Source organism: Symphalangus syndactylus, chromosome 21 (genome assembly GCF_028878055.3).
Source record: "Symphalangus syndactylus isolate Jambi chromosome 21, NHGRI_mSymSyn1-v2.1_pri, whole genome shotgun sequence".
NCBI classification, from domain to species: Eukaryota; Metazoa; Chordata; class Mammalia; order Primates; family Hylobatidae; genus Symphalangus; species Symphalangus syndactylus.
Genome location: NC_072443.2, coordinates 23,455,542 through 23,477,676, shown reverse-complemented (window position 1 = coordinate 23,477,676; position 22,135 = coordinate 23,455,542). Strand labels below are relative to the sequence as shown.

General features: G+C 38.7%; 1 long non-coding RNA gene across 2 annotated transcripts in view; it reads left to right on the top strand.

Annotated features, from left to right (window-relative positions):
* The window catches only part of LOC134735473 (uncharacterized), a 303,786-nt gene that overhangs the window by 33,584 nt on the left and 248,067 nt on the right, over positions 1-22,135 (top strand). The gene's annotated exons all lie outside the window — the stretch shown is intronic.

Genomic DNA, 22,135 nt, shown 5'->3' with positions numbered 1-22,135 from the left:
GTAAATTTTACTGGAAATTGCAACCATTAGAACTCTGAAGAAGCAGTGACCAGATGGAGTACATTTAAAGTGAGAAGCAAGTGGCCTAAGCTGTGTAAGTGATGGCTAGAGAAGATACTGTTGGTACCATTTACTAAGGGTGTACACCCAGCCTCCAGCTGTTGGAGATGCTGGCTGCTCTAGTGGCTCACACCTGTACACTTCTTTGAAAGATTGTCCTTGGCGAAGGGGAGCTTGTTGGTTCAGAGACACATGGGAGATTACACTTCTCTCCCTCTGCCTGGGGCAGACCTGTAACTGACTGATGCAGGGATATAATAGCCCAGCATTCTTCTGTCTGGAAGGGATAACCTTTTGGTACTATTTATCCTCCAGCACTCTTTGTGGGATCAGGCTGAAGCTAGACTTCTCTGAAATCACATTTTTGCTTAGCCTTTTCTTATGCTCTAGCCAACGTCCCTCATTTTCCTATAAGTTTCTCCTGAGGGTATTTCATCAATACGTCATTTACGCAGGAATCTCCATTTCAGGCTCTGCTTCTAAGGAACCTGACCTAAGACCTTTCTAGGTACTTGAGATTGTATTCCTCCATAAGCTTAGTTACCACCGCTCCATTAGTTTTCCAAAAATTTGCTGAAATTTCTCACACTCTGATGTTGTCTTACTCATAATTTATTTTGTTTTTTTAGAACTGATGTCTTTTTATTCCTCTACTGACATTGTAGCACATTTTTTGGAGAGAATAGTTACATGCATATGGTCAATCTCATAAGGAAATTTAAGTTGTCTGTATATAAGAATTTAGGTTTACTCTGTATTTTCTACTAAATATACCATTTCCACTAAAGATACGAAGGGCTCCATTAAAAACTTTTTTTGATAAAAAGACAATGAAACAGTATTAAACAAGACTGTCAGAAATTCCAAGAATAGCATGTTGGGGTGAGGTCATCCATTTTGCTTTTAGTTTAGTGTTTTCAAAAACACATTTCATTTAATAGAGTGACATGTATGAAATGTCTACTTTGATCAGATTTACTAATCTCTAAAACACCAAATTCCAATACCTTTGTTAATGGGATACAACTAGAGTTATAATTACAAACTTCACTAAATTTTCACCAACTTTGCTTAATTTGTTATTGTTTTCTTAAAATTAATTGCCATGGTCATATTTCTTGGCTTGCAACCAGTGTGTATATGTATAAATATCTTTAATGATTATGTGATATATGTCAAAATGACTTGATGATGACAAGCCAAAAACCTACTTTGATTCTTAAAGAATTTTGTCTCCATTATTTGTAGGCCCATCCCTACTGCATTGTGTTGTATCTATTTGTGTATGTCTTATTTCCCCTACAGAGTTGAAGGCAAGAGCTATGCCTTATTCATCTTTCTATCTCCACAGTGTCTATTACTATTCTGATACATTGTAGATACTCAACTGGGTATTGGTTTAAAACAAAACAAAACAAAACAAAAAACAAAATACTCATCAAATATTTCTGTTTTGAGAAATTTCTTATAGTCACCAATGACTTGCAAATTGGTTGTGGTATCTCTATCTTTAATCTCTTGCAGGCAAATAAATGTTTTCCCTTGGGTCTCCATACACATTCTTGTTGCAAATAAGACTGGATCAAGGATTGTGGCAGAGCTGGTTTGAGAACCAGTTACCAACTCATAGCTCAAGTGAAGTCATTCTTGGTGCAGCTGGCTGGCTCACAGTCATTCAGTTTCACTTTGCAGAGGTGCACACTATTTATGTTCTTCCTCTTACATCTGCAGAACTGCTTTTAGAGTCAATGAGAATTACAGGGTTTTAGCACACTGGAGAGGTTGCATAAGACTTTATTTTGTGTTTTTTTTTTCTTTTATTGCCAGAGGACAGGATTAACATTTGGGTGATAACACAAACAGTGTTATAGAATCCACATAATCAAATAACTTCACAGTTGGGAAGGACTTTAAAACTCACTTAGCTGAATGCTCACCACCTCTACTTTAAGCCTAAGAGAGGTGATACTTAAAGACTTGAAGTTACTTGACTAGGTATAGCTACTGTTGAATGTAGGATTAGTGATGTTATCTCAATGCAGGTGTATTTTAGGAAACTGATGCTCAGTTGTTAGACATACTAAAGATTGTAATGCATTTCTATTGTATTCAATATCTTAAAATCTCGGTTGATTGGAATATTAAAAGTTAGTGTTGTTTAGTTAATTTTTGCTGTAATATTAAGGGACAAAGCTTTTAGTATTGAAAATCATTCTAACATACATCGATGTATGCTCCTACTTTGGTATCCATGAGGCTATGGGGGCCATTTTAATCCTTAACCAGTGAATAATAGACTATCCTTGGTTTAGGATGGTTAGTGTGAGATTGCTAACACTGATCCTGATCCCAGGACACACAGGAATACTTCTAGAGCAAATTCCTTATGTAAGTTTGTTTTAATGACTTCTAATTTTTCTGACAGAAAGTTGACCATGTTTTTAAAAAGTTTAGATTATTTGAAAGCCAGAGCTAAGTAAGTTCTGCTAATTTAAGAGTTGTTCTAAAAAAAAAAAACCCGTTCTTTATTTAATTATTTATTTTAGAGATGGGGTCTCTCTCTCTTGCCTACGCTGGAATATAGTGGTGTGCTGATAGTTCGCTATGTTGCCCAGGCAGATTTCAAACTCCTGGCCTCAGCCTTCCAAGAATCTGAGATTAAGATGCAAACCACCATGCCCCATCACATCAGTCAGAAAGGCTATTACTAAAAAGTCAAAAAATAACAGATGCTGCATCTTGATACCAAAGCCTGGAAGAGACACAACAAAAAAAGAGAATTTTAGACCAATATCCCTGATGAACATCGATGCAAAAATCCTCAATAAAATACTGGCAAACTGAATCCAGCAACACATCAAAAAGCTTATCCACCATGATCAAGTGGGCTTCATCCCTGGGATGCAAGGCTGGTTCAACATATGCAAATCAATAAACGTAATCCGGCATATAAACAGAACCAAAGACAAAAACCACATGATTATCTCAATAGATGCAGAAAAGGCCTTTAACAAAATTCAACAACCCTTCATGCTAAAAACTCTCAATAAACTAGGTTTTGATGGAATGTATCTCAAAATAATAAGAGCTATCTATGACAAACCCACAGCCAATATCATACTGAATGGGCAAAAACTGGAAGCATTCCCTTTGAAAACGGGCACAAGACAGGGATGCCCTCTCTCATCACTCCTATTCAACATAGTGTTGGAATTTCTGGCCAGGGCAATCAGGCAAGAGAAGGAAATAAAGGGTATTCAATTAGGAAAAGAGGAAGTCAAATTGTCCCTGTTTGCAGATGACATGATTGTATATTTAGAAAACCCCATAGTCTCAGCCCAAAATCTCCTTAAGCTGATAAGCAACTTCAGCAAAGTCTCAGGATACAAAATCAATGCGCAAAAATCACAAGCATTCTTATACACCAATAACAGACAAACGAAGAGCCAAATCATGAGTGAACTCCCATTCACAATTGCTTCAAAGAGAATAAAATACCTAGGAATCCAACTTACAAGTGATGTGAAGGACCTCTTCAAGGAGAACTACAAACCACTGCTCAACGAAATAAAAGAGGATACAAACAAACGGAAGAACATTCCATGCTCATGGAAAGGAAGAATCAATATCATGAAAATGGCCACACTGCCCTAGGTAATTTATAGATTCAATGCCATCCCCATCAAGCTACCAATGACTTTCTTCACAGAATTGGAAAAAACTACTTTGAAGTTCATATGGAACCAAAAAAGAGCCCGCATTGCCAAGTCAATCCTAAGCCAAAAGAACAAAGCTGGAGGCATCACGCTACCTCACTCCAAACTATACTACAAGGCTACAGTAACCAAAACAGCATGGTACTGGTACCAAAACAGAGATATAGACCAATGGAACAGAACATAGGCCTCAGAAATAATGCCACACATCTACAACTATCTGATCTTTGACAAACCTGACAGAAAGAAGAAATGGGGAAAGGATTCCCTATTTAACAAATGGTCCTGGGAAAACTGGCTAGCCATATGTAGAAAGCTGAAACTGGATCCCTTCCTTACACCTTATACAAAAATTAATTCAAGATGGATTAAAGACTTAAATGTTAGACCTAAAACCATAAAAACCCTAGAAGGAAACCTAGACAATACCATTCAGGACATAGGCATGGGCAAGGACTTCATGACTAAAACACCAAAAGCAATGGCAACAAAAGCCAAAATTGACAAATGGGATCTAATTAAACTAAAGAGCTTCTGCACGGCAAAAGAAACTACCATCAGAGTGAAAAGGCAACCTACAGAACGGGAGAAAATTTTTGCAATATACTCATCTGACAAAGGGCTAATATCCAGAATCTACAATGAACTCAAACAAATTTACAAGAAAAAAACAAACAACCCCATCAACAAGTGGGAAAAGGATATGAACAGACACTTCTCAAAAGAAGACATTTATGCAGCCAAAAGACACATGAAAAAATGCTCATCATCACTGGCCATCAGAGAAATGCAAATCAAAACCACAATGAGCTACCACCTCACACCAGTTAGAATGGTGATCATTAAAAAGTCAGGAAACAACAGATGCTGGAGAGGATGTGGAGAAATAGGAACACTTTTACACTGTTGGTGGGACTGTAAATTAGTTCAACCATTGTGGAAGTCGGTGTGGCGATTCCTCAGGGATCTAGAACTAGAAATGCCATTTGACCCAGCCATCCTATTACTGGGTATATACCCAAAGGATTATAAATCATGCTGCTATAAAGACACATGCACACATATGTTTACTGTGGCACTATTCACAATAGCAAAGTCTTGGAACCAACCCAAATGTCCAACAATGATAGACTGGATTAAGACAATGTGGCACATATACACCATGGAATACTATGCAGCCATAAAAAATGATGAGTTCATGTCCTTTGTAGGGACATGGATGAAGCTGGAAACCATCATTCTTGGCAAACTATTGCAAGGACAAAAAACCAAGCACCGCATGTTCTCACTCATAGGTAGGAATTGAACAATGAGAACACTTGGACACAGGAAGGGGAACATCACACACTGGGGCCTGTTGTGGGGTGGGGGGTGGGGGGAGGGATAGCATTAGGAGATATACCTAATGTAAATGACGAGTTAATGGGTGCAGCACACCAACATGGCACATGTATACATATGTAACAAACCTGCACGTTGTGCACAGGTACCCTAAAACTTAAAGTATAAAAAAAAAATAACAGATGCTGGCAAGGTTGCAGAGCAAAGGGAATGTTTATACACTGCTTGTTGGAGTGTAAATTAGTTCAGGTATTGTGGAAAGCAGTTGGCGATTTCTGAAAGAACTAAAAACAGGATTATCATTCCACATAGCAACTCCATTATTTGGTATATGCCCCCCAAATATAAATCATAGGGTACTACCATGAGGACACACGTATATTTATTGCGGAACTATTCACAATAGCAAAGACAGGGAATCAACCTAAATGCCCATCAATGGTAGACTGGATAAAGAAAATATGATACATATATACTGTAGAATATTACATAGCCATAACAATGAATGAGATCATGTCCTTTGCAGCAACAAGGATGGAGGGAGCTGGAGGCCATTATCCTAAGTGAACTAACACAGGAAGAGAAAAACCAAATACCACATGTTCTCATTTACAAGTGTGAGCTCATCTTTGAGTACACATGGACACAAAGTGGGGAACAACAGACACCAGGGCCTACTTGAGGGTGGAGGGCGGGAGATCAGTGAGGACTGAAACACTGCCTGTCAGCTGCTATGCTTATTACCTGGGTGATGGAATAATCTATACACCACCCCCCTGTGACACAAAATTTACCTATGTTACAAACCTGTATAAGCATCACTGAACCTAGAATAAAAGTTAAAAAACAAAAGAGTTACCACATTTCAGTTTTTACATATGGCTCTTCTCACAGGCTTCCTGACATATGCGGTTCTGTATTCACTGAGGCCACTGCTGACCTGCGTGTTACTTCGTAACTCTTGCAGAATTGTTGATAGTGATTTTCTATGACTTGTGAGGTCAGTGAGAATTTGAATAACAAAAAAATGGAAAGAACTCCTTACCTTTCTCTTTAGAGCTTGGTTTTGTGGAAAATCTTAGAAAGATGAGGCATTAATAAACATTTTCAAACAGGATAGATTTTTCTGACTAGAGGGGACCATATAAGTGTATATGGAAATGTTTTTGGGTTATGATGTTCTGGAATTTGTCATTGCAACTAATTGAAAGACTTATGAACCTGTGAAAGTCCAGGAGTTGTGGTAAGAACTGTTTTCTTATTCCAGTCCCACCATGATATTATAGAATGACTTGAAAAAGTTATTTCTCTGGATCTCAGTTTCATTGTTGGGAGACAAGAAAATTTTAGACTAAAGCTTTAGGGTCTTTTTCAGCTCTGTTCATGTTTATTTTTTGTTTCTCACACACAGTTTTGGCACATAATGGGTACTCATTCAAAAAATACTGACTGATCCTGGCCTTCACAAAATCATGCGGTTCTAAGAAAGAGAAGTGGTCCCACGGGTTGGGCAAACAAGCAGAGAAAGATATGGATGAATAAACCTACAAATTGAGCGTCTCGCTGAAGTGTATCATGAAGAAGATCTGCCTGGCTCCAGACATTTGATAGCATGCCTAATTACTTTTGACAAGTAGAACTGCTGGTTATAAAAGTTATGTCAACATCTGAGTGAGGCGTAGAATAGCAGTACCTAACATCTTAGGGAAGGCTTATAACTGAGACACAAGAAAAATAAGGCCAATAGGAAGGGTATCCAAGTAAATTAGAATAAAGTCCAACCTACAGAATGTTCTCAGCTGAGGTGTAAAAGATTCAATTGTAATTGGCAGAGAAAGTATTTTCTTTCTACATGAGAAGAGCCAGGGAGAACAATGGAAAGGACCCAGCAAATAAATGAGACATTCCAAAAAGATGGAGAGACTGATGTGGCTATGTAGCTCAAACTGACTCCCTCCAACTACTTTTTATATTATCTTACCTCTTCTCAAAAACAGTTTCCTCTTTTTCTCTCCCTTGTGTCTTCCTGTCACTTCTTGAAAGACTTGTTATTTAGATTACGGCTTCTGTATACCAATGAAAACTTGAACTTGAACCATTAAGTTGAAAGATTCTTACTCAAAGGCCCCTGAGAGATTCTGACAACAGAACTGCTTCTGGGGACTTGAGAAATGACCAGTCTCTTTGATTTCCTAGGGGAAGCCACCACAACAAAGTCCTCAAGGTCAAAGCTCAGTTTTACACTGAACAAGAAATTGCAAATTTTGACTTTTTGGTGGGTTCACAGGGAGGTCACCAGGACTAGTTCCTACACACATTGCCAGTAACAACAGACTTGTCAACAATAAGAAAAAAAATGCTTGGAATATTGTTGCAAAGTCTCTATGGATGGATTTAAAAATTTGATGAAGACCGGGCATGGTGGCTCATGTCTGTGATCCTGGCACTTTGGGAGGCCCAGGCAGGCTGATTGCCTGAGCTCAGGAGTTCGAGACCAGCCTGGGCAACATGGTGAAACCCTGTCTCTACTAAAATACAAAAAATTAGCCGGGCGTAGTGGCAGGCGCCTGTAGTCCCAGCTACTCAGGAGGCTGAGGCAGGAGAATTACCTGAACCCAGAAGGCGGAGGTTGCAGTGAGCTGAGATTGTGCCCTTGCACTCCAGCCTGGGTGACAGAACGAGACTCTGTCTCCAAAAACAAACAAACAAACAAACAAACAAACGATGAAATGATTGATCAACTGGATGTAAAATCTGATTAAGTGGATCAAAGAGCAAAGAGTGACTTAGAGTGCAACTGTAAACACATAAACTTAGGTGTAGTAAGGCAAAATTTCTCATTTCTGTGACTTTTGCAAGGTTAAACTTATAGCTTTGTTGTCTTTTTCCAAGTCAAGGCACATTGACTCAGGCTTCTTCCTGTGTCCCCTCTCCCCTCAAAAGTGATTTGATGTTCTTCTGCTCTTTTGAATCTCTATTCACTCTATTAACTCTTCTCTGATATTTCAGGCAATAGTCTCAATGAACCTTGGAAATCAGGTCTAAGCTTGCATAGGCAGACTTTCATCAAAGCTAATAATGTTGCTGAAAATCCAGGTCATCATTGTTAAACATGGGGTCTTTCTTGACCTGGCAAAACATCACAGCTATGTCTGTGTTTGGAGAACCCAGGTTGTCTGAAAAGAAGCATTATTCATTTACAGCATTTTCTGCATTGTCCATTTAAAGTATCCTTTTTGGAAAGATTGTACCAGGGGTCTCTAGACCCTTTCCAGTGATAACTCCTAGATAGGAGAGTGAAAGTTTTGTCCATAAGAAACTTGACATTTCACTCAAGAAAAAATACTTTTCTTCTAAAAATTGGGAGGCACGTCTGAAACAAAAGAGACTTAATTCAAAGACAATTATAATTGTTTCATAGCAATGATGAGAATGTACTAAGACAAAACTCAGTTGAAAGGTCTATCTTGGATTGGAAAGTGAACTGTCCAAGAAAAAGGGCTTGGGCTCTTGAAAAGCCTGATTGCCAGTGGACAGAAAACGCTTCATACTGCCCAGTCACTTTAATGTAAGTTTGGGGAGAAAGAATTTTTGTTTTTGATCTTAGTTTTCAGGCTTGTTGCTTTAATATATCATTGTTTTTAATGTAAACATTTATAAAATGTTTAAATCCTATTTGAGTCCCTGGAGCTGTAAGCTCCTTTTGCACTGATTAGGGACTGACTATAGACCAAGTCCTTGGTTTTGTTTTTCCTCTAGGTAGAGTTGTAATAAATTTTTCCCCATAGTTTGGACTTTGGGAGTTGGCCCACTGAGCTCAGTGGCTATTCTCCCCTTGCTTTCTCAGGAAGGACAGCAGATAGCACTGCTGTGGAATGCTGCTGAGAGCTGCAGGACAGCCCACTGAGAAAGCCCTTCCTAGGGTCAGTTTGGCAAGAGCCACAAGAAAAGAGGGTGAGGGTTAATGACTCCCTTCGTGTGGCTTGCTGGCAGCGATACTTTACCTCAAATGGAAATTTCAGAAGTTTTGGTACTGCTCACAAGAGCATTCCTGGAGTTGAGTAGTAGAAAGCAAGGCCAAGCATAATGTAGTGACTCTGCTGAACACAGCTCTGTCTCCAAGAACTCATCATCATCATCAAACAGCATTTATTAAAAGCCCACACGCATATGGTGCAGAACAAACCACATTAAACAAGCACAGTTGGGCTGCTCGTCCTCTGGAGGGCCACAATTTAAAACACGAAAAATCAACTCTGCTTCTGTTAGGCTTTGTTCTTACAACCCAAGAACATTGAGAAAGATCAGTTACACGTTGAAAAACATTAATACAAATAACAATTATTGTTACACTAAAAATAATATTAAATTAATATAGATAAAAGTTATTTAGTACTTTCTCGGTGCCAGTACTATGCTATTTGCTCATATTATTGCAAAACTCTATGAAGTAGGTGGCATTGATATATGTATTTTATGAAACAGGCAACTGAAGCTTAGAGAAGTTAATCATTTGCTTATGAAAACAAAGCTACCAGGTAGCAGAGCCAGGACTTGAACCTGGGTTTATTGAAATCCCAAGATCATATGGGCCATATTACCAGATCTCATTAGAGTTGACAATTGGCCTTGGGTTGCTTAGTAGAATAGTTATAGTCACAATATAATAATTTCTACACTTTTATAGCATAGTAATTTATCTATGACTTCAGTAAAGTTCATTAGCTCTTTATTTGAAATGGTGCTGATTCATTCATTAATGGGATTAAGAATTTTCTTCATTAATGGGATTAAGAATTTTCTTTGTCATGGCAAACCGGTGGGTCTCAAGGGTCTTGACTAGAATACACACTAAATTGAATAAGGAAGACTAATCTAGATAACTTCTCAGAATCACCTAGACCACAGAATTTTGAAATTCATGCTTCCTATAATAATCTATGCTGATTAATAATCTTCATATTGGAGGTAAGAGGATTCAAGTAATTTCAACCTCTTCTTACTATATTTTTTTCTAGTTAAAGCAGAGAGCTGACTGAACAGTAGTTAGTGGAATTGCACAAAATGAAATCTATTTTGGGAACCATGCCCTCTCTTCTTTACCACTGTTCCTTGCCTATAAGGCTGAGCATAATGAGTGGCAGCATGGAAGTTAGGCAGATAAAAATTTGTATAAACAAATTTTATAGACGGCACAGCAACTCAAAGGTGGAGAAAAATCCGGGAGTGGAGAGGATGTGCAACTTACAGAACACACCTTGTGCCATAAAGAAAGCTTATTTCTTGACCAAAGAGTTTGGTCCCTCCCTATTTTTGTTTACTATTGGCTATATACTATTAATTTCTCTATATTATAAAATAATTATTATCCTACCTGTTTATATATTGATGTTTATGAACATCTTCCCCAACTTTAATATTCAAACTACATTTTTGCTTAAGCGTATTGATTTACCTGTTTAAAACATCATTTGTTCTCTTACCTGAACATTATGCTGACTTTTATGGACACATCTTCGAACTATTAAGCTAAGTAATATTCAAACTATTTTTTGTTGTTGTGGAAGCATGTGGTGGATGCTGTGGTATGCTTTCTGCATTGCCCCTTCAGGTCCGAAGCGTGCATTCCCACACCTGCGAGAAGTATTGGCTGTAGACATTTCATGGCTGAGTACCTCTTTGGAGATTGCTGTAGAATAAAGGGAGCTGCTTTGCTAAAGGTTATACCCTCTTACTGGAGTTAGCTCACATCAAAGAACTGGTCTATGCAGATGTACAAAGACCTGAACTTTTTGTCTCAATTCTGGAAAACTTGGAAGAGCCATTCTAGCTCCTGGGCTCTTGAAGGACTGGCTAAGACCTGTTAGAATTGCACACTGACGTTCGACTTCCCCGTCTGTCCAATTCTTATTTCTCATTCCTTTATGAGTATTGTTCCATCTTAGAATCTGTTTCCTAGGGAACCCAATTTAAACACCAGTTAGAATGTCTGAGGAAGCAGACTTTAAAATGCAACTTTGAAGCTGGATCCCCTGCTGGCTGCAGGGAAATGAGAACCCTGCCACTGGTATTAGGTGGGGAACTGATAGCCCCTAGCATGCTATAGCAGTGCAGTTGTTAGAACTTTTACAAGTTCTGAGTTGGAATAGGACACGAGTGGAAGGTAATGCACTGGCAGGAGCAATATCTCAGGCATTTGAGCAGTTCTAGGGAAGTAGCAATTACCAGGCCAAGGGAATCAGATTGCTTTCCCTAGATGCTAGCAATGCACTGAAGAAGAAAGACAAGGAAAAGCTAAGGGTGATTAATCCCCACTTTAAGGTAAAGTATGAAAGCCAGGGGGCTTTCTTGGCAGCATACAAAATGAATTTTGTCTTTTATAAACAGAAGAAAAAGTCTAAGATCAATTCCAGGACTTAATTATGGGAATAGTGGAACTGCAGAGAAGGTTGTCATTTCAACCTCAGCAAGTCTACTATACCAAGATCAGGGCCTAGGTAGGAAGCAGAAGGACTCTTAAGATTTGAAATGGGGACATCTAGATTAATTTCCTCAAAAATCCTTTACCTGCCTATTTCTTTGAATCCTCTGGGCCCACATAAGTAGCCCACTCCCCAATAAATCCTGTTTGAAGATGACACACAGGCTTTGAAAGACAACACATGCTCTTTTCAGGAACTCTCCTTACCTGCACTTCTGGGCACCAGATAAAAAAACTAGAGTTAATTTACAATATAACCCAGCCAGAGATGTGCTGGGCTATATTATTTCAAATATCAAATTAGAAGAGGTTTACAAAAGGTAATAAAATCTGGTTAAGGCCAGATTTGTAGAGCTATAAGTTGGTGTAACATTTTTGAAAAGGTATTTTGTAAAATATATTAGCCTTAAACATACTCCTATATTGATCCAGAAATTCTCCTTCTTAGAAACTATTCTGAAGAAGTTATATATATAATATCACACACACACATATAATATACATAGACAAAAATGCCAATTGGAAGGGATTTTTTATGACGGAATCCATTTGAAAACAACCAAATTTTCAATAATAGAAAAATGTCCAGGTAAATTATGGCACATAGTAGAATGTATTATGCAGGTATGTAGTGTTAATATGAAGCAACTTAAGGATAATTATGACATGAAAATAGTCAAGATAAAGCTAAATATCATGTCAAAACACAAAGACAGAGACTTTGACAAGATATTAAAAATGGTTTTCTCCCCCGGTAAAGTAATAAATACATTATTTTCATTTTATCTTTTTAAATGTATATTTCAACCCTTTCCAAGAGAGAATTTTTAAATTTTACAATGCGGCAAATTTTATTTCAGAAAGTAGACCTTGTGGTCTAATCTTTTACTTCTGATGCTGAGCTACAGAGACAGAGGTGAAGGGTGGATAAGTAGGGGATGGTTCCTTTTCCTGCTTGTCCCCAGAAACGCCTGGTTCTTTAAATGAATCATTTGGTTACTTTGACTAGTAGGAAGCAGAGTCAGTGTCCATTATTAGAAATCTCACCCAGTCTCACAATTGTCTCAAACTTTGTAAAAAATGAAGTTCATTTGGGAGGCTGAGGCAGGCGGATCATCTGAGGTAAGGAGTTCGAGACCAACCTTGCCAACATGGTGAAACCCTCTCTCTTCTAACAATACAAAAATTAGCTGTGTGTGGTGTCGCATGCCTGTAGTCCCAGCTACTAGGGAGGCTGAGGCAGGAGAATCGCTTGAACCTGGGGGGCAGAGGTTGATGTGAGCCTCGTTTGCACCACTGCACTCCAGCCTGGGTGACAGAGTGAGACTCTATCTCAGAAGAAAGAAAAAAAAAATTAGGTTCAGGGTGTGGGACTGAATTGTCTTCTCTGAGGTTGTGAAAATAGAAAATATCTTGGAATTATTAAAGCTGTTTGGGATGCAATCTGTTAGCATCTTAAAAAAATCCATTAGTCTCTATCCTGGAAATCTAATTCATAGGAATGAAAGCATTGGCATATAATGACACATATATAGTCAATACTGCTGTAACACTTGACTTTTAAAATGTGAATTTGTTGGAGTGAAATTGATATATTAGGGAACACATTGAACATAATGTGGATTTTGCTTTTGCTTCTGCATTATTTTTTCTGTGAGAAATACTAGAGGATGGCAGGAAACTGCATCCGGCTGAACCAAGCTGCCTGGCAAAACACAAAACAGACACCTCAAATATCTCCCGTTACCTCAGTTCACCGTGTTATGAGCTGTACCTATCCACATCTAGTATTCCAATGTTCCGTCTGATTTCAGATAACCATCCATCTACCACTTCACAATAATTCACAAATTGCAACCCTACTGCTGCCCAGTTCTTCATGCAAATTTCAGGTTTTCTTCAAGGTTAAGTGCCATATTTATTATAGTATTTATGTATTTCTTAATGTGTATTTAACACACGTATTACCATTTTAAACCATTTTTTAGGTTCCTATCTTTTTTATATGTTGCTGTTTTGGGAGACTTTTTGAATGTTGTGTCCCCAACCCATTTTTCTCCAGAAGCTCTGTGATTTTTATTGCACAATTTTGCATTGCATAGTGATTTTCAGGATGCATATATTATCTTATAGCAGAACTGAGTATATAAGATTATTTACTGCAGCTGAGTATATAAGACTATTTACTCTGTTCGTAATGGCTGAAAACAAGAAACAAAGTAAATGTCTTTCATAGGGTATGATTGAATAAAATGGGTTTATTCGGGCCATGGAATAGTGCAGTCTTTAAAAAGAGCACATTAATGCTATAAAAGCACCTTAGAAAGATTTTCATAATGTAGTGTAGCTATATATATATTTTAGTACCTACTATATGTCAGACACGATGTTATGCTCTTTTGGTATGTAGTTTACCTAAAATTATGTTTGGGCACACAAATGTAAATGAGTGCAATGGGAGTTTTTAAAAAAATTTTAAACATTATTATTATTATTATTATTATTATTATTTTATTGTACTTTAAGTCCTAGGGCACATGTGCACAAGGTGCAGGTTTGATACATAGATATACATGTGCCATGTTGGTTTGCTGTATCCATCAACTCGTCATTTACATTAGGTATTTTTCCTAATGCTATCCCTCCCCCAGTGCCCACCCCCGACAGGCCCCAGTGTTTGATATTCCCTGCCTTGTGTCCAAGTGATCTAATTGTTCAGTTCCCACCTATGAGTGAGAACACGTGGTGTTTGGTTTTCTGTCCTTGTGATAATTTGCTGAGAATGATGGTTTACAGCTTCATCCATGTCCCTGCCAAGGACATGAACTCATCATTTTTTATGGCTGCATAGTATTCCATGGTGTATATGTGCCACATTTTCTTAATCCAGTCTATCACTGATGGACATTTGGGTTGGTTCCAAGTCTTTGCTATAGTGAATGGTGCCACAATAAACATACCTGTAGATGTGTCTTTATAGTAGCATGATTTATAATCCTTTGGGTATATACCCCGTAATGGGATCACTGGGTCAAATGGTATTTCTAGTTCTAGATCCTTGAGGGATCACCATACTGTCTTCCACAATGGTTGAACTAATGCATTCCCACCAACAGTGTAAAAGAGTTCCTATTTCTCCACATCCTCTCCAGCATCTGTTGTTTCCTAATTTTTTAATGATTGCCATTCTAACTGGCATGAGATTGTATCTCATTGTGGTTTTGATTTGCATTTCTCTGATGACCAGTAATGACGAGCATTTTTTCATGTGTCTATTGGTTGTGTAGATGTCCTCTTTTGAGAAGTGTCTGTTCATATCCTTTTCCCACTTGTTGATGGGTTTGCTTTTTCTTGTAAATTTGTTTGAGTTCTTTGTAGATTCTGGATATTAGCCCTTTGTCAGATGAGTAGATTGCACAAATTTTCTCCCATTCTGTAGGTTGCCTGTTCACTCTGATGGTAGTTTCTTTTGCCGTGCAGAATCTCTTTAGTTTAATTAGATCCCATTTTTCATTTTGGCTTTTGTTGCCATTGCTTTTGGTGTTTTAGTCATGAAGTCCTTGCCCATGCCTATGTCCTGAATGGTATTGTCTAGGTTTTCTTCTAGGGTTTTTATGGTTTTAGGTCTAACATGTAAGTCTTTAATCCATCTTGAATTAATTTTTGTATAAGGTGTAAGCAAGGGATCCAGTTTCAGCTTTCTACATATGGCTAGCCAGTTTTCCCAGCACCATTTATTAAATAGGGAATCCTTTCCCCATTTCTTGTTTTTGTCAGGTTTGTCAAAGATCAGATGGCTGTAGATGTGTGGTTTTATTTCTGAGTCCTGTGTTCTGTTTCATTGGTCTATATCTCTGTTTTGGTACCAGTACCATGCTGTTTTGGTTACTGTAGCCTTGAGAGTTTGAAGTCGGGTAGCGTGATGCTTCCAGCTTTGTTCTTTTTGCTTAGGATTGTCTTGGCAATGAGGGCTCTTTTTGGTTCCATATGAACTTTAAAGTAGGTTTTTTCCAGTTCTGTAAAGAAAGTCATTGGTAGCTTGATGGGGATGCCATTGAATCTATAAATTAACTTGGGCATTGTGGCCATTTTCACAATATTGATTCTTCCTTTCCATGAGCATGGAATGTTCTTCCATTTGTTTGTGTCCTCTTTTATTTTGTTGAGCAATGGCTTGTAGTTCTCCTTGAAGGGGTCCTTCACATCACTTGTAAGTTGGATTCCTAGGTATTTTATTCTCTTTGAAGCAATTGTGAATGGGAGTTCACTCTTGATTTGGCTCTCTATTTGTCTGTTATTGGTGTATAGGAATGCTTGTGATTTTTGAACATTGATTTTGTATCCTGAGACTTTGCTGAAGTTGCTTATCAGCTTAAGGAGATTTTGGGCTGAGACGATGGGGTTATCTAAATATACAATCATGTCATTTGCAAACAGGGACAATTTGACTCCCTCTTTCCTAATTGAATATCCTTTATTTTTTTCTCTTGCCTGATTGCCCTGGCCACAACTTCCAGCACTATGTTGAATAGCAGTGGTGAGAGAGGGCATCCTCGTCTTGTGCCAGTTTTCAAAGGTAATGCTTCCAGTTTTTGCCCATTCAGTATGATATTGGCTGTGGGTTTGTCATAAATAGCTCTCATTATTTTGAGATACATTCCATCAATACCTAGTTTATTGAGAGCTTGAAGGGCTGTTGAATTTTTTCGAATACATTTTCTGCATCTATTGAGATAATCATGTGGTTTTTGTCATTGGTTCTGTTTATGTGATGGATTATGTTTATTGATTTGTGTACGTTGAACCAGCCTTGCATCCCAGGGATGAAGCCAACCTGATCATGGTGGATAAGCTTTTTGATGTGCTGCTGGATTCAGTTTGCCAGTATTTTTCTGAGGATTTTCGTATTGAGTTCATCAGGGGTGGTGGTCCAAAATGCTCTTTTTTCACTGTGTCTCTGCCAGGTTTTGGTATCGGGATGATGTTGACCTCATAAAATGAGTTAGGGAGTATTCCTTCTTTTTGTATTGATTGGAAAAGTTTTAGAAGGAATGGTACCAGCTCCTCTTTGTATCTCTGGTAGAATTCAGCTGTGAATCCATCTGGTCCTGGACTTTTTTTGGTTGGTAGGCTATTAATTATTGTCTCAATTTCAGAACCTGTTATTGGTCTATTCAGGGATTCAACTTCCTGGTTTAGTCTTGGGAGAGTGTATTTGTAGAGGAATTTATCCATTTCTTCTAGATTTTCTAGTTTATTTGTGTAGAGGTGTTTATAGTATTCTTTGATGGTAGTTTGTATTTCTGTGGGATCAGTGGTGATATCTCCTTTATCATTTTTTATGGCATCTATTTTGATTCTTCTCTCTTTTCTTCTTTATTAGTCTTGCTAGCAGTCTACCAATTTTGTTAATCTTTTAAAAAAAGCAGCTCCTGGATTCATTGATTTTTTGAAGGGCTTTTGTGTCTCTATCCCTTTCAGTTCTGCTCTGATCTTAGTTATTTCTTGCATTCTGCTACCTTTCAAATTTCTTTGCTCTTGCTTGTCTAGTTCTTTTAAGTGTGATGTTAGGGTGTCGATTGTAGATCTTTCCTACTTTTCCTTGTGGGCATTTAGTGTTCCCTCTACACACTGCTTTAAATGTGTCCTAGAGATTCTGGTATGTTGTGTCTTTGTTCTCATTGGTTTCAAAGAACACCTTTATTTCTGCCTTCATTTCATTATGTACCCAGTAGTCATTCAGGAGCAAGTTGTTGAGTTTCCATGTAGTTGTGCAGTTTTGAGTGAGTTTCTCAATCCTGAGTTCTAATATGATTGCACCGTGTTCTGAGAGACAGTTTATTGTGATTTTTGTTCTTTTACATTTGCTAAGGAGTGCTTTACTTCCAATTATGTGGCCAATTTTAGAATAAGTGCGATGTGGTGCTGAGAATAATGTATATTCTGTTGATTCCTGGTAGGGAGTTCTGTAGATGTCTATTAGGTCTGCTTGGTGCAGAGCTGAGTTCAAGTCCTGTATATCCTTGTTAACCTTCTGTCTCATTGATCTGTCTGATATTGACAGTAGGGTGTTAAAGTCTCCCACTATTATTGTGTGGGAGTCTAAGTCTCCTTGTAGGTCTCTAAGGACTTGCTTTATGAATCTGAGTGCTCCTGTATTGGGTGCATATATATTTAGGATCGTTAGCTCTTCTTGTTGAATTGATCCCTTTACCATTATGTAATGGCCTTATTTGTCTCTTTTGATCTTTGTTGGTTTAAAGTTTGTTTTATCAGAGACTAGGATTGCAATCCCTGCTTTTTTTGCTTTCCATTTGCTTGGTAGATCTTCCTCCATCGCTTTATTTTGAGCCTATGTGAATCTTTGCATGTGAGATGGGTCTTCAGAATACTACACACTGATGGGTCTCGACTCTTTATCCAATTTGCTAATCTGTGTCCTTTAATTGGGGCATTTAGCCCATTTACATTTAAGGTTAATATTGTTGTATGTGTATTTGATCCTGTCATTATGATGTTAGCTGGCTATTTTGCCCATTACTTGATGCAGTTTCTTCATAGCATCGATGGCCTTTACAATTTGGTATGTTTTTGCAGTGGCTGATACTGGTTGTTTCTTTCCATGTTTAGTGCTTCCTTCAGAGCTCTTGTAAAGCAGGCCTGGTGGTGACAAAATCTCTCAGCATTTGCTTGTCTGTAAAGGAGTTTATTTCTCCTTCACTTATGAAGCTTAGTTTGGCTGGATATGAAATTCTGGGTTGAAAATTATTTTCTTTAAGAATGTTGAATATTGGCCCCCACTCTCTTCTGGCTTGTAGAGTTTCTGCCAAGAGATCTGCTGTTAGTCTGATGGACTTCCCTTTGTGGGTCACCCGACCTTTCTCTCTGGCTGCCCTTAACATTTTTTCCTTCATTTCAACCTTGGTGAATCTGACAATTATGTGTCTAGGGGTTGCTCTTCTCTAGGAGTATCTTTGTGGTGTTCTCTGTATTTCCTGAATTTGAATGTTGGCCTGCCTTGCTAGGTTGAGGAAGTTGTCCTGGATAATATCCTGAAGAGTGTTTTCCAACTTGGTTCCATTCTCCCCATTACTTTCAGGTACACCAATCAGATGTAGATTTGGTCTTTTCACATAGTCCCATATTTCTTGGAGGCTTTGTTCATTTCTTTTTACTCTTTTTTGTCTAACCTTGTCTTCTTGCTTTATTTCATTAATTTAATCTTCAATCACTGATACCCTTTCTTCCACTTAATTGAATCAGCTATTGAAGCTTGTGCATGCATCATGAAGTTCTCGTGCCACGATTTTGAGCTCCATCAGGTCATTTAAGGTCTACTCTACACTGTTTATTCTAGTTAGCCATTCATCTAACCTTTTTTTTTCAAGGTTTTTAGCTTCCTTGCAGTGGGTTTGAACTTGCTCTTTAGCTTGGATAAGTTTTTTATTACCGATCTTCTGAAGCCTACTTCCGTCAACTTGTCAAAGTCATTTTCCATCCAGCTTTGTTCTGTTGCTGGCGAGGAGCTGCCATCCTTTGGAGGAGAAGAGGCGCTCTGATCTTCAGAATTTTCAGCTTTTCTGCTCTGGTTTCTCCCCATCTTTGTGGTTTTATCTAACTTTGGTTTTTTATGTTGGTGACCTACAGATGGGGTTTTGGTGTGGATGTCCTTTTTGTTGATGTTGATGCTATTCCTTTCTGTTTGTTAGTTTTCCTTCTAACAGTCAGGACCTTCAGCAGCAGGTCTGTTGGAGTTTCCTGGAGGTCCACTCCAGACCCTGTTTGCCTGGGTATCACCAGTGCAGGCTGCAGAACAGCAAATATTGCAGAACAGCAAATATTGCTGCCTGATCCTTCCTCTGGAAGCTTCTTCCTAGAGGGGCACCCACCTATATGAGGTATCTGTTGCCCCTACTGAGAGGTGTCTCCCAGTTTGGCTACACAGGGGTCAGGGACCCACTTGAGGAAGCAGTCTGTCTGTTCTCAGAGCTCAAACACCATGTTGGGAGAACCACTCCTCTCTTCAGAGCTGTCAGACAGGGACGTTTAAGTCTGCAGAAGTTGTCTGCCACCTTTTGTTCAGCTAAGCCCTGACCACAGAGGTGGAGTCTTGAGGCAGTAGGCCTTGCTGAGCTGCGGTGGGCTCCACCCAATTCAAGCTTCCTGGCTGCTTTGTTTACCTACTCAAGCCTCAGCAATGGAGGATGCCCCTCCCCCAGCCAGGCTGCCACCTCGCAGTTTGATTTCAGACTGCTGCACCAGCAGTGAGCAAGGCTCCATGGGCATGGGACCCGTCGAGCCAGGCATAAGAGAATCTCCTTGTCTGCCTGTTGCTAAGACCTTGGGAAAAGTGCAGTATTTGGGTGGGAGTGTCCCGTTTTTCCAGGTACAGTCTGTCACAGCTTCCCTTGGCTAGAAAGGGAAATCCCCCGACCCCTTGTGCTTCCCGGGTGAGGCGATGCGCTGTGTGCAATGGGAGTTTTTAAGAACAAACAGATTAACAAACATAAACATAGATAATTGGTGCTTCCCAATTTGTTGCAGGATCCAGATTCATAAATAATTCACTATAATACAAGTCAAACAGTGACCCCAAAAGGCTGATGGGGTTTTCCAAAAGATAAGTGTTACATGTTAGTAATATAGCTGAGGGAGAAACACTGTCCTGACTTAAACTCTAAGCATTTTAGACATGATGAGTCAGGTAAAATATATATGTATCTGTATGTACTAATGGAGTTTTTAAGATGCTGACAGATTGCATACCAAACATATATATGTATATATATGTTTTTATACATGCTATTTTATGTTTACCTTTTAACTTTCCTGAAATATAGGCTCTTATGAGCAGATTTATTTGGTAAAAAAGAACAGTTATCAAATGCAGTCTCTTGTTTGGGTGAAGGATCCATGGCTAGCGTGTTCTAGCATGTCAGCTTATGCTTATGAATTCTATGCACTCCTTCTGCAAGAAGAAAGCATAGCCAATGGGTATTATTTATAATACATTCACTATAACCACTCAGAATTTTTTCTTTTTTTTTGAGACAGAGTCTCTCTCTGTGCCCAGGCTGGAGTGCAGTGGCATGATCTTGGCTCACTGCAACCTCTGCCTCCTGGGTTCAAGAGATTCTCCTGCCTCAGCCTCCCAAGTAGCTGGGGTTACAGGCGTGCACCACCATGCCCAGCTAATTTTTGTATTTTTAGTAGAGACCGGGTTTCACCATGTTGCTCAGGCTGGTCTCGAACTCCTGACCTCAGGTGATGCACCCACCTCGGCCTCCCAAAGTGCTGAGATTATAGGCATGAGCCATCATGCCTGGCCCAACCCCTCAGAAATTTGATGACTTTTTTTCCCCCTGATATATCACAATGATTTCAACAGTGAACATTAATTACATGCAGCCAGGAATACAAATCTTTTTTCTCTTCAAACACCAAAAAGAGGCATCTACTTGTATTTCCTCTATGCTCACGATAGTTCTTAAAAATACACACATCACACACAACTTTGAAAAACATATTTTGATGGGGTTGTTTGTTTTTTTCTTGTAAATTTGTTTGAGTTCATTGTAGATTCTGGATATTAGCCCTTTGTCAGATGAGTAGGTTGCAAAAATTTTCTCCCATTGTGTAGGTTGCCTGTTCACTCTGATGATAGTTTCTTTTGCTGTGCAGAAGCTCTTTAGTTTAATGAGATCCCATTTGTCGATTTTGGCTTTTGTTGCCATTGCTTTTGGTGTTTTAGACATGAAGTCCTTGCCCACGCCTATGTCCTGAATGGTATTGCCTAGGTTTTCTTGTAGGATTTTAATGGTTTTAGGTCTAACATATAAGTCTTGAATCCATCTTGAATTAATTTTTGTATAAGGTGTAAGGAAGGGATCCAGTTTCAGCTTTCTACATATGGCTAGCCAGATTTCCCAGCACCATTTATTAAATAGGGAATCCTTTCCCCATTTCTTGTTTTTGTCAGGTTTGTCAAAGATCAGATAGTTGTAGCTATGCGGCATCATTTCTGAGGGCTCTGTTCTGTTCCATTGATCTATGTCTCTGTTGTGGTACCAGTACCATGCTGTTTTGATTACTGTAGCCTTGTAGTATAGTTTAAAGTCAGGTAGCGTGATGCCTCCAGCTTTGTTCTTTTGGCTTAGGATTGACTTGGCGATGCGGGCTCTTTTTTGGTTCCATATGAACTTTAAAGTAGTTTTTTCCAATTCTGTGAAGAAAGTCATTGGTAGCTTGATGGGGATGGCATTGAATCTATAAATTGCCTTGGGCAGTATGGCCATTTTCACGATATTGATTCTTGCAACCCATGAGCATGGAATGTTCTTCCATTTGTTTGTATCCTCTTTTATTTCATTGAGCAGTGCTTTGTAGTTCTCCTTGAAGAGGTCCTTCACATCCCTTGTAAGTTGGATTCCTAGGTATTTTATTCTCTTTGAAGCAATTGTGAATGGGAGTTCACTCATGATTTGGCTCTCTGTTTGTCTGTTATTGGTGTACAAGAATGCTTGTGATTTTTGTACAT